We start from the raw sequence: 16,611 nt of genomic DNA, 5'->3' as shown, positions 1-16,611 counted from the left end.
TAATAGTAGTAGTTTTAATAGTAGTAGTAGTTTTAATAGTAGTAGTAGTTTTAATAGTAGTAGCAGTAGTAGTAGTTTTAATAGTAGTAGTAGTAGTTTTAATAATAGTAGTAATAGTAGTAGTAGTAGTTTTAATAATAGTAGTAGTAGTTTTAATAATAGTAGTAGTAGTTTTAATAATAGTAGTAGTAGTTTTAATAATAGTAGTAGTAGTAGTAGTAGTAGTAGTTTTAATAATAGTAGTAGTAGTTTTAATAATAGTAGTAGTAGTTTTAATAATAGTAGTAGTAGTTTTAATAGTAGTAGTAGTTTTAATAATAGTAGTAGTAGTTTTAATAGTAGTAGTAGTAGTTTTAATAGTAGTAGTAGTTTTAATAATAGTAGTAGTAGTTTTAATAGTAGTAGTAGTAGTTTTAATAGTAGTAATAGTAGTAGTAGTTTTAATAATAGTAGTAGTAGTTTTAATAATAGTAGTAGTAGTTTTAATAGTAGTAGCAGTAGTAGTAGTTTTAATAATAGTAGTAGTAGTTTTAATAATAGTAGCAGCAGTTTTAATAGTAGTAGCAGTAGTTTTAATAATAGTAGTAGTAGTTTTAATAGCAGTAGCAGTAGTTTTAATAATAGTAGTAGTAGCAATAATAGTAGTAGTAGTTTTAATAATAGTAGTAGTAGTTTTAATAGTAGTAGTAGTTTTAATAGTAGTAGTAGTAGTAGCAGTAGTAGTAATAGTAGTAATAGTTTTAATGGTAGTAGCAGTAGTAGTAGTTTTAATAATAGTAGTAGTAGTTTTAATAGTAGTAATAGTAGTAGTAGTTTTAATAGTAGTAGTAGTAGTTTTAATAGTAGTAGTAGTAGTTTTAATAGTAGTAATAGTAGTAGTAGTTTTAATAATAGTAGTAGTAGTTTTAATAATAGTAGTAGTAGTTTTAATAGTAGTAGTAGTAGTTTTAATAGTAGTAATAGTAGTAGTAGTTTTAATAGTAGTAGTAGTAATAGTAGTAGTAGCAGTAGTAGTAATAGTAGTAGTAGTTTTAATAGTAGTAATAGTAGTAGTAGTTTTAATAGTAGTAGTAGTTTTAATAGTAGTAGTAGTAGTAGCAGTAGTAGTAATAGTTTTAATGGTAGTAGCAGTAGTAGTAGTTTTAATAGTAGTAGTAGTTTTAATAGTAGTAATAGTAGCAGTAGTTTAATAGTAGTAGTAGTAGTTTTAATAGTAGCAGCAGTAGTTTAATAATAGTAGTAGTAGTTTTAATAATAGTAGCAGTAGTTTAATAGCAGTAGTAGTAGTTTTAATAGTAGTAATAGCAGCAGCAGTTTAATAGTAGTAGTAGTAGCAGTAATAGTAGTAGTAGCAGTAGTAGTAATAGTAGTAGTAGTTTTAATAGTAGCAATAGTAACAGTAGTAATAGTAGCAGTTTTAACAGTAGTAATAGTAGCAGGTAGTTTTAATAATAATAGTAGTAGTAATAGTAGTAGTAGTTTTAATAGTAGCAGTAGTTTTAATAGTAGTAATAGTAGTAGCAGTTTTAATAGTAGTAGTAGTAATAGTAGCAGTAGTTTTAATAGTAGTAGTAGTTTTAATAATAGTAGCAGCAGCAATAGTAGTTGTAGTTTTAATAATAGCAGTATTAGTAGTAGCAGTAGCAGCAGCAGCAGTAGTAGTAGCAGCAGTAGTAGTAGTAGCAGTAGTAGTTTTAATAGTAGTAGTAGTTTTAATAATAGTAGTAGTAGTAGTAGCAGTAGCAGCAGTAGCAGTAGTAGTAATAGTAGTAGTAGCAGTAGCAGCAATAACAGTAGTAGTAGCTGCTAGTAGTGGCAGTGTATTAGCAGTAGTAGTAGTAGCAGTAGGTTTTAATGGTAGTAGTAGTAGCAGCCGCAACAGGCAGCAGCTGTAGCAGCAGCAGTAGTAACAGTAGTAGTAGTGCTAGTAGTAGTAGTAGCAGTGGTAGCAGTAGCAGCAGTAGTAGCAATGGTAGTAGTAGCTGCAGTAGTGGTGGCAGTAGTAGTAGCAGTAGTAGTGGTAGTAGTGGTGCAGCAGCAGCAGCAGTAGTAGTAATGCTGCAGTAGTAGTAGCCGCAGTAGTAGTAGTAGCAGTAGTAGCAATAGTAGTAGTAGCTGCAGTAGTAGTGGCAGTAGTATTAGCATGTAGTAGTAGCCGACAAGGTAAAAATGATGTCGATGTGCCCTTGAGCAAGGCACTTTAACGCTCATTTGCTCTAGGGTTGCTGTAGTCTGACTCTGTAAAACAACATGTTTCTCTGCGACCTATCTAGTTTATTTGACAATATATGTCACGCCTTGACCTTAGAGAGCCTTTTTAATTCTCTATTTTTGGTTAGGTTCAGGGTGTGATTAAGGTGGGCATTCTAGGTTTTCTGTTTCTATGTTTTCTATTTCTTTGTTTTTTTTTGTTGCCATGTGTGGTTCCCAATCAGAGGCAGCTGTCTATCGTTGTCTCTGATTTGGGGATCATATATGAGTTGTGATTTTCCGTTTGGGTTTTGTGTGGGGAGTTATTTTCTGTTTAGGTGTTTTGTTTGCCTGACAGAACTGTGTGTTTTTTTTTCTACTTTGTTATTTTGTTGCGGTGTTCAGTTTGATAAAAAAATCATGAACGCCTGCCACGCTGCACCTTGGTCCCCTTCTTCAACCCACGAGAGTCGTTACAATGTATCCAGTCGAGTCGTTACAATGTATCCAGTCGAGTCGTTACAATGTATCCAGTCGAGTCGTTACAATGTATCCAGTCGAGTCGTTACAATGTATCCAGTCAAAAGAGTCGTTACAATGTATCCAGTGAAAAGAGTCATTACAATGTAGCTTACTGTAATTCCATCATTTAAATGTAGTTTGCTGTATTCCATCATGTACATGTAGCTTACTGTATTCCATCATGTAAATGTAGCTTACTGTATTCCGTAATGTAAATGCAGCTTACTGTATTCCATCATTTAAATGTAGCTTACTGTAATTCCATCATTTAAATGTAGCTTACTGTATTCCGTAATGTAAATGCAGCTTACTGTATTCCATCATTTAAATGTAGCTTACTGTATTCCACCAGCTTACTGTATTCCATGTTAATAAGGCTGCCTGGTGAACCGAACTAACACATTTCACTCATCAACAACACCGGAGGTGAACTGTGAAAATGTGTGAACTCTATTTGTAAATGAATAACCTGTTGAACGGAATAATGTTTTAAATAAAGAGGGGAGAAAGAAATCAAAGAGAAAGAAATGGAAGAAAGAAATCAATGAGGCCGGTGTATTTGTCCTGGTTTTTATTAGCCTGAGCAGCGCGGAGCAGTGTGACAAATCAGGAAAACATTTCACATGCTGCGAAGCCTCTAGTGCTCTTCTACTGACCTCCACACAGATATCTCCCTGCAACACACAATTATCTCCCTGCAACACACAGATATCCCCCTGCAACACACAGATATCTCCCTGCAACACACAGATATCTCCCTGCAACACACAGATATCCCCCTGCAACACACAGATATCTCCCTTTATCACAGAGATATCTCCCTGCAACACACAGATATCCCCCTGCAACACACAGATATCTCCCTGCAACACACAGATATCTCCCTGCAACACACAGATATCCCCCTGCATCACACAGATATCTCCCTGCAACACACAGATATCTCCCTGCAACACACAGATATCCCCCTGCAACACACAGATATCTCCCTGCAACACACAGATATCTCCCTGCAACACACAGATATCCCCCTGCAACACACAGATATCTCCCTTTATCACAGAGATATCTCCCTGCAACACACAGATATCCCCCTGCAACACACAGATATCTCCCTGCAACACACAGATATCTCCCTGCAACACACAGATATCCCCCTGCATCACACAGATATCCCCCTGTATCACACAGATATCTCCCTTTATCACGCAGATATCCCCCTGTATCACACAGATATCCCCCAGTATCACACAGATATCCCCCTGTAACACACATATATCTCCCAGTATCACACAGATATCCCCCTGTATCACACAGATATCCCCCTGTAACACACAGATATCTCCCTGCAACACACATATATCTCCCTGCAACACACAGATATCTCCCTGTATCACACAGATATCCCCCTGTATCACACAGATATCTTCCTGCAACACACAGATATCCCCCTGTATCACACAGATATCACACAGATATCCCCCTGTATCACACAGATATCTCCCTGCAACACACAGATATATCCCTGCAACACACAGATATCTCCCTGTATCACACAGATATCTCCCTGTATCACACAGATATCCCCCTGTATCACACAGATCCCCCTGTATCACACAGATATCACCCTGCAACACACAGATATCTCCCTGCAACACACAGATATCCCCCTGTATCACACAGATATCACACAGATATCCCCCTGTATCACACAGATCCCCCTGTATCACACAGATATCACCCTGCAACACACAGATATCTCCCTGCAACACACAGATATCCCCCTGTATCACACAGATATCACACAGATATCCCCCTGTATCACACAGATATCCCCCTGCAACACACAGATATCCCCCTGTATCACACAGATATCACACAGATATCCCCCTGCATCACACAGATATCCCCCTGTAACACACAGATATCTCCCTGCAACACATAGATATCCCCCTGTATCACACAGCTATCACACAGATATCCCCCTGTATCACACAGCTATCACACAGATATCCCCCTGTATCACACAGATATCCCCCTGCATCACACAGATATCTCCCTGTATCACACATATATCCCCCTGTATCACACAGATACCCCCCTGTATCACACAGATATCCCCCTGTATCACACATATATCCCCCTGTATCACACAGATATCCCCCTGTATCACACAGATATCCCCCTGCATCACACAGATATCTCCCTGTATCACACATATATCCCCCTGTATCACACAGATATCCCCCTGTATCACACAGATATCCCCCTGCATCACACATATATCCCCCTGTATCACACAGATATCCCCTGTATCACACATATATCCCCCTGTATCACACAGATATCTCCCTGCAACACACAGATATCCCTCTGCATCACACAGATATCCCCCTGCATCACACAGATATCCCCTGTATCACACAGATATCCCCTGCATCACGCAGATATCCCCTGTATCACACAGATATCCCCTGTATCACACAGATATCTCCCTGCAACACACAGATATCCCCCTGTATCACACAGATATCCCCCTGCATCACACAGATATCCCCCTGTATCACACAGATATCCCCCTGTATCACACATATATCCCCTGTATCACACAGATATCCCCCTGTATCACACAGATATCCCCCTGCATCACACAGATATCCCCCTGTATCACACAGATATCCCCCTGTATCACACAGATATACCCCTGCATCACACAGATATACCCCTGTATCACACAGATATCCCCCTGCATCACACAGATATCCCCTGCATCACACAGATATCCCCTGTATCACACAGATATCTCCCTGTATCACACAGATATACCCCTGTATCACACAGATATCCCCCTGCATCACACAGATATCCCCTGTATCACACAGATATCCCCCTGTATCACACAGATATACCCCTGTATCACACAGATATCCCCCTGCATCACACAGATATCCCCTGCATCACACAGATATCACAGATATCCCCTGTATCACACAGCTATCACACAGATATCCCCCTGTATCACACAGATATCACACAGATATCCCCCTGTATCACACAGCTATCACACAGATATCCCCTGTATCACACAGATATCACCCTGCAACACACAGATATCCCCCTGTATCACACAGATATCCCCCTGTATCACACAGATATCCCCCTGTATCACACATATATCCCCTCCATCACACATATCCCCCTGCATCACACAGATATCCCCTGTATCACACAGATATCACACAGATATCCCCTGCAACACACAGATATCCCCCTGTATCACACAGATATCCCCCTGCATCACACAGATATCCCCCTGTATCACACAGATATCAAATCAAATCAAATGTATTTATATAGCCCTTCGTACATCAGCTGATATCTCAAAGTGCTGTACAGAAACCCAGCCTAAAACCCCAAACAGCAAACAATGCAGGTGTAAAATATCCCCATGTATCACACAGATATCTCCCTGCAACACACAGATATCCCCCTGTATCACACAGATATCACAGATATCCCCCTGTATCACACAGATATCCCCCTGTATCACACAGATATCCCCCTGTATCACACAGATATCCCCCTGCATCACACAGATATCACACAGATATCCCCCTGCAACACACAGATATCCCCCTGTATCACACAGATATCCCCCTGCATCACACAGATATCCCCCTGTATCACACAGATATCACACAGATATCCCCCTGCAACACACAGATATCCCCCTGTATCACACAGATATCCCCCTGCATCACACAGATATCCCCCTGCATCACACAGATATCCCCCTGTATCACACAGATATCACCGATATCCCCCTGTATCACACAGATATCCCCCTGTATCACACAGATATCACAGATATCCCCCTGTATCACACAGATATCCCTCTGCATCACACAGCCAGAGGAATCAATCTAAAGGACGAGAGGAGGCCACCAGGCCATTGATTGATTAATCAGAGATAATGTTATTTTGATCTGCCGGGCTGCCCTATTAACCAGGCCAGAAAAGCATGGAGAGAAGAAAAGAGAGGGGGGGGTGAAAGAGGGAGAGAGGGGGGGAGAGAGAGATGGAGAGAGCGAGAGAGAGAGAGAGAGAGAGGTAGAGAGAGAGGGGGGGGTGAGAGAGAGAGAGAGACAGAGAGAGAGAGACAGAGAGAGAGATAGAGAGAGGTAGAGAGAGAGAGAGAGAGATAGAGAGAGAGAGATAGAAAGAAAGAAGAGGGGGTTGAGAAAGAGAGAGATGTTTTATCTACTAGTTCCTGGTCGTTCTGTTACTTCCTCGTTGAATTCCGCTGAACACTTCAAAGACTCTCTGTCACAATTCTGTCATCGCCTTGATTCATAAAGAAAACTTTTTTTATTTTATTGTTGTTGTTATATTCCCAATAGATGTAATCACACGAGCTGGAATGTGTTTAATCGTTACCAGTTTGCTCTGTCCTAAAACATCTCTGTCGCGTTTCTCTCCTCTTTGTTCTTTTTTCTTCTTCTCTCGGCTGTCTTGAGAACACTCTTTTTTCATTGGTTCCCCATTTCTTGAACTCCACTGCTCAGAACACATGGAAACTTTTATTGTTGAACGTTCAATAGATTTTCTCCCATCGCCTCTGAAAGCTGATTTTCTCCCAACAGGAGAGGTGTTGATTTTTCCAACAGAACATAAACGAACAGCAGAACAGCAGTAGATTGTCTTGTTGTTGCATTCAGACTTTATTGAACCCCGGTTTCCACAATGGACCCAATTTAACTCCGAGCAACCGAGGGGGCGTCGGGTAAGTCTAATAACCGTCACACACACACACACACACACACACACACACACAGTGGGTCTAACCAGAGGCTTAAGGCCAATCCAGGTCCTAATCAGCCTCCCTGCCGTTCTACCCAGCATGCACCTGGTTCCACAACATAACAAGCCAATCAGCATCACACATAATGCAGCGCATGCTGTTGATGGGAGATGTGGGGGGGGGGGGAGGCTGCTAGAATCAAAGCTACTTCATAATGAATTCAAGGTAGTTAATGTTTAATAGATTGAACCAACCAAGTCCTTTTTTTCTTTTCAATGTTCCTCTATTGGGAAAATGCCCCCCCTCTCTCTCTCTGTCTCTCTCTCTCTCTCTGTCTCTCTCTCTCTCTCTCTCTCTCTCTCTGTCTCTCTCTCTCTCTCTCTCTCTCTCTCTCTCTGTCTCTCTCTCTCTCTCTGTCTCTCTCTCTCGTCTTGTCATCTCTCTCTCTCTCTCTCTCTCTGTCTCTCTCTCTCTCTGTCTCTCTCTCTCTCTCTCTCTCTCTGTCTCTCTCTCTCTCTGTCTCTCTCTCTCTCTCTCTCTCTCTCTCTGTCTCTCTCTCTCTGTCTCTCTCTCTCTCTCTCTCTCTCTCTCTCTCTCTCTCTCTCTGTCTCTCTCTCTCTCTCTCTCTCTGTCTCTCTCTCTCTCGTCATCTCTCTCTGTCTCTCTCTCTCTCTGTCTCTCTCTGTCTCTCTCTCTCTCTCTCTCTCTCTCTCTCTCTCTCTCTCTGTCTCTCTCTCTCTCTCCTCTCTCTCTCTCTCTCTCTCTCTCGTCATCTCTCTCTGTCTCTCTCTCTCTGTCTCTCTCTCTCGTCTTGTCATCTCTCTCTCTCTCGTCTTGTCCTCTCTCTCTCTCTCTCTCTCTGTCTCTCTCTCTCTCTCACGACTAGTTCTGACTCAAAGAAACAGCTAGGTTTATCTAGCTGATATTCTAGCAGTTTCCAGTGTCTCGGTTTCCAACGATCTCCTGAAGTTGGCAAAATCAGGTGTTCTTGACACGTTAAAAGACTCACCGTCCGTTTAATCCCTCAAACGTTCAGCCTTGGAAGCAGCTATTGCTGCTTATAACGTCTGAAGAGAATGCACTGCGGCTCCATCTTTCTTCATTCATCCCCCCATTTACTCCCTCCCTCCCTCCCTCCCTCCCTTCCTCTCTCCCTTCCTCCCTCCCTTCCACGCCCTTGAGTTCTTCCAATGTCAGCACTCGCATTCAAAAGCCTCTGAACACTTCCAAAGAGTTGTGTGAGGGGCTCCTTCGAGATTTCCCATTGCCAAACAATTATTCCACCCGGTGCTCTTTGACAGATTCGTCCAGTGTTTTATGAGCAGGCCGTGAATCACGCCACACCTCCACACCTCCACACCACCACACCTCCACACCACCACACCTCCACACCTCCACACCTCCACACCTCCACACCACCACACCTCCACACCACCACACCTCCACACCTCCACACCACCACACCTCCACACCTCCACACCACCACACACCACCACACCCACCACACCTCCACACACCACACCTCCACACCTCCACACCACCACACCTCCACACCACCACACCTCCACACCTCCACACCACCACACCTCCACACCTCCACACCACCACACCTCCATCTCTATTCCCTCCCTCCCCTCCTTGTTATCGTATTGACACATCCAGTACATAGGAGAGACTACAGACCTGAAAACACATGGTCAGTTTGGTTTAATGGCAGTAGAGCATCCTTTAATATATTAGTTAATGGCAGTAGAGCATCCTTTAATATATTAGTTAATGGCAGTAGAGCATCCTTTAATATATTAGTTAATGGCAGTAGAGCATCCTTTAATATATTAGTTAATGGCAGTAGAGCATCCTTTAATATATTAGTTAATGAGGATGCTTTAATAGAAGACACAACAAGCCCCCCAGAGTGACTAACAGTATCATGACATACCGTTCTTGTTGTTCTGTAAACTGAGCCGGCTGGACCGATGGGGGGTAGCGAGAGGGAGGGCGAGAGAGGGAGGGCGAGAGAGACAGGGAGAGAGAGAGAGTTTCTGCAAAAATATCCTCCGTGCACAACGTAGAACACCAAATAATGCATGCAGAGCAGAGTTAGGCCGATACCCGGTAATTATCAAAATCCAGAAAAGAGCCGTTCTACAACCACCTAAAAGGAAGTGATTCCCAAACCTTCCTTAACAAAGACATTACATTTTACATTTACATTTAAGTCATTTAGCAGACGCTCTTATCCAGAGCGACTTACAAATTGGTGCTTTCACCTTATGACATCCAGTGGAACAGCCACTTTACAATAGTGCATCTAGGTCTTTTAAGGGGGGAGGGGGAGAAGGATTACTTTATCCTATCCTAGGTATTCCTTAAAGAGGTGGGGTTTCAGGTGTCTCCGGAAGGTGGTGATTGACTCCGCTGTCCTGGCGTCGTGAGGGAGTTTGTTCCACCATTGGGGGGCCAGAGCAGCGAACAGTTTTGACTGGGCTGAGCGGGAACTGTACTTCCTCAGTGGTAGGGAGGCGAGCAGGCCAGAGGTGGATGAACGCAGTGCCCTTGTTTGGGTGTAGGGCCTGATCAGAGCCTGGAGGTAGTGAGGTGCCGTTCCCCTCACAGCTCCGTAGGCAAGCACCATGGTCTTGTAGCGGATGCGAGCTTCAACTGGAAGCCAGTGGAGAGAGCGGAGGAGCGGGGTGACGTGAGAGAACTTGGGAAGGTTGAACACCAGACGGGCTGCGGCGTTCTGGATGAGTTGTAGGGGTTTAATGGCACAGGCAGGGAGCCCAGCCAACAGCGAGTTGCAGTAATCCAGACGGGAGATGACAAGTGCCTGGATTAGGACCTGCGCCGCTTCCTGTGTGAGGCAGGGTCGTACTCTGCGGATGTTGTAGAGCATGAACCTACAGGAACGGGCCACCGCCTTGATGTTATTTGAGAACGACAGGGTGTTGTCCAGGATCACGCCAAGGTTCTTAGCGCTCTGGGACGAGGACACAATGGAGTTGTCAACCGTGATGGCGAGATCATGGAACGGGCAGTCCTTCCCGGGAGGAAGAGCAGCTCCGTCTTGCCGAGGTTCAGCTTGAGGTGATGATCCGTCATCCACACTGATATGTCTGCCAGACATGCAGAGATGCGATTCGCCACCTGGTCGTCAGAAGGGGGAAAGGAGAAGATTAATTGTGTGTCGTCTGCATAGCAATGATAGGAGAGACCATGTGAGGTTATGACAGAGCCAAGTGACTTGGTGTATAGCGAGAATAGGAGAGGGCCTAGAACAGAGCCCTGGGGGACACCAGTGGTGAGAGCACGTGGTGAGGAGACGGATTCTCGCCACGCCACCTGGTAGGAGCGACCTGTCAGGTAGGACGCAATCTAAGCGTGGGCCGCGCCGGAGATGCCCAACTCGGAGAGGGTGGAGAGGAGGATCTGATGGTTCACAGAATCGAAGGCAGCCGATAGGTCTAGAAGGATGAGAGCAGAGGAGAGAGAGTTAGCTTTAGCAGTGCGGAGCGCCTCCGTGATACAGAGAAGAGCAGTCTCAGTTGAATGACTAGTCTTGAAACCTGACTGATTTGGATCAAGAAGGTCATTCTGAGAGAGATAGCGGGAGAGCTGGCCAAGGACGGCACGTTCAAGAGTTTTGGAGAAAAGAAAGAAGGGATACTGGTCTGTAGTTGTTGACATCGGAGGGATCGAGTGTAGGTTTTTTCAGAAGGGGTGCAACTCTCGCTCTCTTGAAGACGGGAGGGACGTAGCCAGCGGTCAGGGATGAGTTGATGAGCGAGGTGAGGTAAGGGAGAAGGTCACCGGAGATGGTCTGGAGAAGAGAGGAGGGGATAGGGTCAAGCGGGCAGGTTGTTGGGCGGCCGGCCGTCACAAGACGTGAGATGTCATCTGGAGAGAGAGGGAGAAAGAGGTCAGAGCACAGGGTAGGGCAGTGTGAGCAGAACCAGCGGTGTCGTTTGACTTAGCAAACGAGGATCGGATGTCGTCGACCTTCTTTTTCAAAATGGTTGACGAAGTCATCTGCAGAGAGGGAGGAGGGGGGGAGGGGGAGGAGGATTCAAGAGGGAGGAGAAGGTGGCAAAGAGCTTCCTAGGGTTAGAGGCAGATGCTTGGAATTTAGAGTGGTAGAAAGTGGCTTTAGCAGCAGAGACAGAGGAGGAAAATGTAGAGAGGAGGGAGTGAAAGGATGCCAGGTCTGCAGGGAGGCGAGTTTTCCTCCATTTCCGCTCGGCTGCCCGGAGCCCTGTTCTGTGAGCTCGCAATGAGTCGTCGAGCCACGGAGCGGGAGGGGAGGACCGAGCCGGCCTGGAGGATAGGGGACATAGAGAGTCAAAGGATGCAGAAAGGGAGGAGAGGAGGGTTGAGGAGGCAGAATCAGGAGATAGGTTGGAGAAGGTTTGAGCAGAGGGAAGAGATGATAGGATGGAAGAGGAGAGGACGATGCACGTACCGTATAGTCAAAAGGTATGCAGTATGCTGCGGGCGCAACGCGGTAGCGGATCCTGATTGGCTGAGTAGGTGGGAGGGCCGAGTGCGGGTGGATTTTTTTCCCAAATTCAACATACTGTACATGCGTCACATTAACCAGCCTGAAAATAGCTACTTTCCAATTTGATTAATTTCTCTAAACTCCGAATATAATAGGAATGGAGTTATAGACCTCCTCAGGCTGGTTATAGACCTCCTCAGGCTGGTTATAGGCAGACTGTCACATTCAACCTAATGGAGTTATAGACCTCCTCAGGCTGGTTATAGGCAGACTGTCACATTCAACCTAATGGAGTTATAGACCTCCTCAGGCTGGTTATAGACAGACTGTCACATTCAACCTAATGGAGTTATAGACCTCCTCAGGCTGGTTATAGACCTCCTCAGGCTGGTTATAGGCAGACTGTCACATTCAACCTAATGGAGTTATAGACCTCCTCAGGCTGGTTATAGACAGACTGTCACATTCAACCTAATGGAGTTATAGACCTCCTCAGGCTGGTTATAGACCTCCTCAGGCTGGTTATAGACAGACTGTCACATTCAACCTAATGGAGTTATAGGCCTCCTCAGGCTGGTTATAGACCTCCTCAGGCTGGTTATAGGCAGACTGTCACATTCAACCTAATGGAGTTATAGACCTCCTCAGGTTGGTTATAGACAGACTGTCACATTCAACCTAATGGAGTTATAGACCTCCTCAGGCTGGTTATAGACAGACTATCACATTCAATCTAATGTAGATATAGACCTATTCAGGCTGGTTATAGACCTCCTCAGGCTGGTTATAGACCTCCTCAGGCTGGTTATAGACAGACTATCACATTAAACCTAATGGAGTTATAGGCCTATTCAGGCTGGTTATAGACCTACTCAGGCTGGTTATAGACAGACTGTCACATTCAAACTAATTGAGTTATAGACCTCCTCAGGCTGGTTATAGACTTATTCAGGCTGGTTATAGACCTATTCAGGCTGGTTATAGGCAGACTGTCACATTCAACCTAATGGAGCTATAGGCCTATTCAGGCTGGTTATAGACCTCCTCAGGCTGGTTATAGACAGAGTATCACATTCAACCTAATGGAGTTATAGACCTCCTCAGGCTGGTTATAGACAGACTGTCACATTCAACCTAATGGAGTTATAGACCTCCTCAGGCTGGTTATAGGCAGACTGTCACATTCAACCTAATGGAGTTATAGACCTCCTCAGGCTGGTTATAGACAGACTGTCACATTCAACCTAATGGAGTTATAGACCTCCTCAGGCTGGTTATAGACCTCCTCAGGCTGGTTATAGACAGACTGTCACATTCAACCTAATGGAGTTATAGGCCTCCTCAGGCTGGTTATAGACAGACTGTCACATTCAACCTAATGGAGTTATAGACCTCCTCAGGCTGGTTATAGACAGACTATCACATTAAACCTAATGGAGTTATAGACCTCCTCAGGCTGGTTATAGACAGACTATCACATTCAATCTAATGTAGATATAGACCTATTCAGGCTGGTTATAGACCTCCTCAGGCTGGTTATAGACCTCCTCAGGCTGGTTATAGACAGACTATCACATTAAACCTAATGGAGTTATAGGCCTATTCAGGCTGGTTATAGACCTCCTCAGGCTGGTTATAGACTTATTCAGGCTAGTTATAGACCTATTCAGGCTGGTTATAGGCAGACTGTCACATTCAACCTAATGGAGCTATAGGCCTATTCAGGCTGGTTATAGACCTCCTCAGGCTGGTTATAGACAGAGTATCACATTCAACCTAATGGAGTTATAGACCTCCTCAGGCTGGTTATAGACAGAGTATCACATTCAACCTAATGGAGTTATAGACCTCCTCAGGCTGGTTATAGACCTCCTCAGGCTGGTTATAGACAGAGTATCACATTCAACCTAATGGAGTTATAGGCCTATTCAGGCTGGTTATAGACCTCCTCAGGCTGGTTATAGACCTCCTCAGGCTGGTTATAGACCTCCTCAGGCTGGTTATAGACAGACTATCACATTCAACCTAATGGAGTTATAGACCTCCTCAGGCTGGTTATAGACCTCCTCAGGCTGGTTATAGACCTCCTCAGGCTGGTTATAGACCTCCTCAGGCTGGTTATAGACAGAGTATCACATTCAACCTAATGGAGTTATAGACCTCCTCAGGCTGGTTATAGACAGAGTATCACATTCAACCTAATGGAGCTATAGACCTATTCAGGCTGGTTATAGACCTCCTCAGGCTGGTTATAGACAGAGTATCACATTCAACCTAATGGATTCATAGACCTCCTCAGGCTGGTTATAGACCTCCTCAGGCTGGTTATAGACCTCCTCGTTTCCTGTTATCCCATTGATTTCAGTAGCCCGTCCCCATATCTAACTGATCAGCTGTTGTCAAACCTGAAAGCGGTATGACATCACGCTTTTTTAAAGTATACTAGATTTCTGAAACGTTGCATACTATTAAAACCGCGTACTATTTAGGATGCAAACAATGGGTATTTGGGACGTGGACATTTTTATTCTTTATTTTTTAGCTCTGAACTCAAAAAAGCACACAGAGAACACACCTGGTTTGGTTGCATCATCAACTCATCACAGAGAACACACCTGGTTTGGTTGCATCATCAACTCATCACAGAGAACACACCTGGTTTGGTTGCATCATCAACTCATCACAGAGAACACACCTGGTTTGGTTGCATCATCAACAAATCACATTGAACACACCTGGTTTGGTTGCATCATCAACAAATCACAGAGAACACACCTGGTTTGGTTGCATTAACAACTCATCACAGAGAACACACCTGGTTTGGTTGCATCATCAACAAATCACAGAGAACACACCTGGTTTGGTTGCATCATCAACAAATCACAGAGAACACACCTGGTTTGGTTGCATCATCAACTCATCACAGAGAACACACCTGGTTTGGTTGCATCATCAACAAATCATAGAGAACACACCTGGTTTGGTTGCATCATCAACTCATCACAGAGAACACACCTGGTTTGGTTGCATCAACAAATCACAGAGAACACACCTGGTTTGGTTGCATCATCAACAAATCACAGAGAACACACCTGGTTTGGTTGCATCAACAAATCACAGAGAACACACCTGGTTTGGTTGCATCAACTCATCACAGAGAACACACCTGGTTTGGTTGCATCATCAACTCATCACAGAGAACACACCTGGTTTGGTTGCATCAATAAATCACAGAGAACACACCTGGTTTGGTTGCATCATCAACTCATCACAGAGAACACACCTGGTTTGGTTGCATCATCAACTCATCATAGAGAACACACCTGGTTTGGTTGCATCATCAACTCATCATAGAGAACACACCTGGTTTGGTTGCATCAACAAATCACAGAGAACACACCTGGTTTGGTTGCATCATCAACTCATCACAGAGAACACACCTGGTTTGGTTGCATCATCAACTCATCATAGAGAACACACCTGGTTTGGTTGCATCATCAACTCATCACAGAGAACACACCTGGTTTGGTTGCATCAACAAATCACAGAGAACACACCTGGTTTGGTTGCATCATCAACTCATCACAGAGAACACACCTGGTTTGGTTGCATCATCAACTCATCACAGAGAACACACCTGGTTTGGTTGTCACCTGTAAACAACTCCCTATATACAACAGTTCAACATATGGAGCAACAAAGCCTCCTTCACTCACGCTGCCAAGCTTACCCTAGTAAAACTGACTATCCTACCGATCCTCGACTTCGGCGATGTCATCTACAAAATGGCTTCCAACACTCTTCTCAGCAAACTGGATGCAGTTTATCACAGTGCCATCCGTTTTGTCACTAAAGCACCTTATACTACCTACCACTGCGACTTGTATGCTCTAGTCGGCTGGCCCTCGCTACATATTCGTCGCCAGACCCACTGGCTCCAGGTCATCTACAAGGCCATGCTAGGCAAAGCTCCGCCTTATCTCAGCTCACTGGTCACGATGGCAACACCCATCCGTAGCACGCGCTCCAGCAGGTGTATCTCATTGAGCATCCCCAAAGCCAACACCTCATTCGGCCGCCTTTCGTTCCAGTACTCTGCTGCCTGTGACTGGAACGATTTGCAAAAATCGCTGAAGTTGGAGACTTTTATCTCCCTCACCAACTTCAAACATCAGCTATCTGAGCAGCTAACCGATCGCTGCAGCTGTACATAATCTATTGGTAAATAGCCCACCCATTTTCACCTACCTCATCCCCACAGTTTTTATTTATTTACCTTTCTGCTCTTTTGCACACAAATATCTCTACCTGTACATGATCATCTGATCATTTATCACTCCAGTGTTAATCTGCAATATTGTAATTATTCGCCTACCCCCTCATGCCTTTTGCACACATTGTATATAGACTCCCCCCTTTTTTTTCTACTGTGTTATTGACTTGTTAATTGTTTACTCCATGTGTAACTCTGTGTTGTCTGTTCACTCTGCTATGCTTTATCTTGGCCAGGTCGCAGTTGCAAATGAGAACCTGTTCTCAACTAGCCTACCTGGTTAAATAAAGGTGTTCTCAACTAGCCTACCTGGTTAAATAAAGGTGT

The sequence above is a fragment of the Oncorhynchus nerka genome, unplaced genomic scaffold (genome assembly GCF_034236695.1).
Source record: "Oncorhynchus nerka isolate Pitt River unplaced genomic scaffold, Oner_Uvic_2.0 unplaced_scaffold_1220, whole genome shotgun sequence".
NCBI classification, from domain to species: Eukaryota; Metazoa; Chordata; class Actinopteri; order Salmoniformes; family Salmonidae; genus Oncorhynchus; species Oncorhynchus nerka.
Note: the sequence above shows the minus strand (reverse complement) of the source record.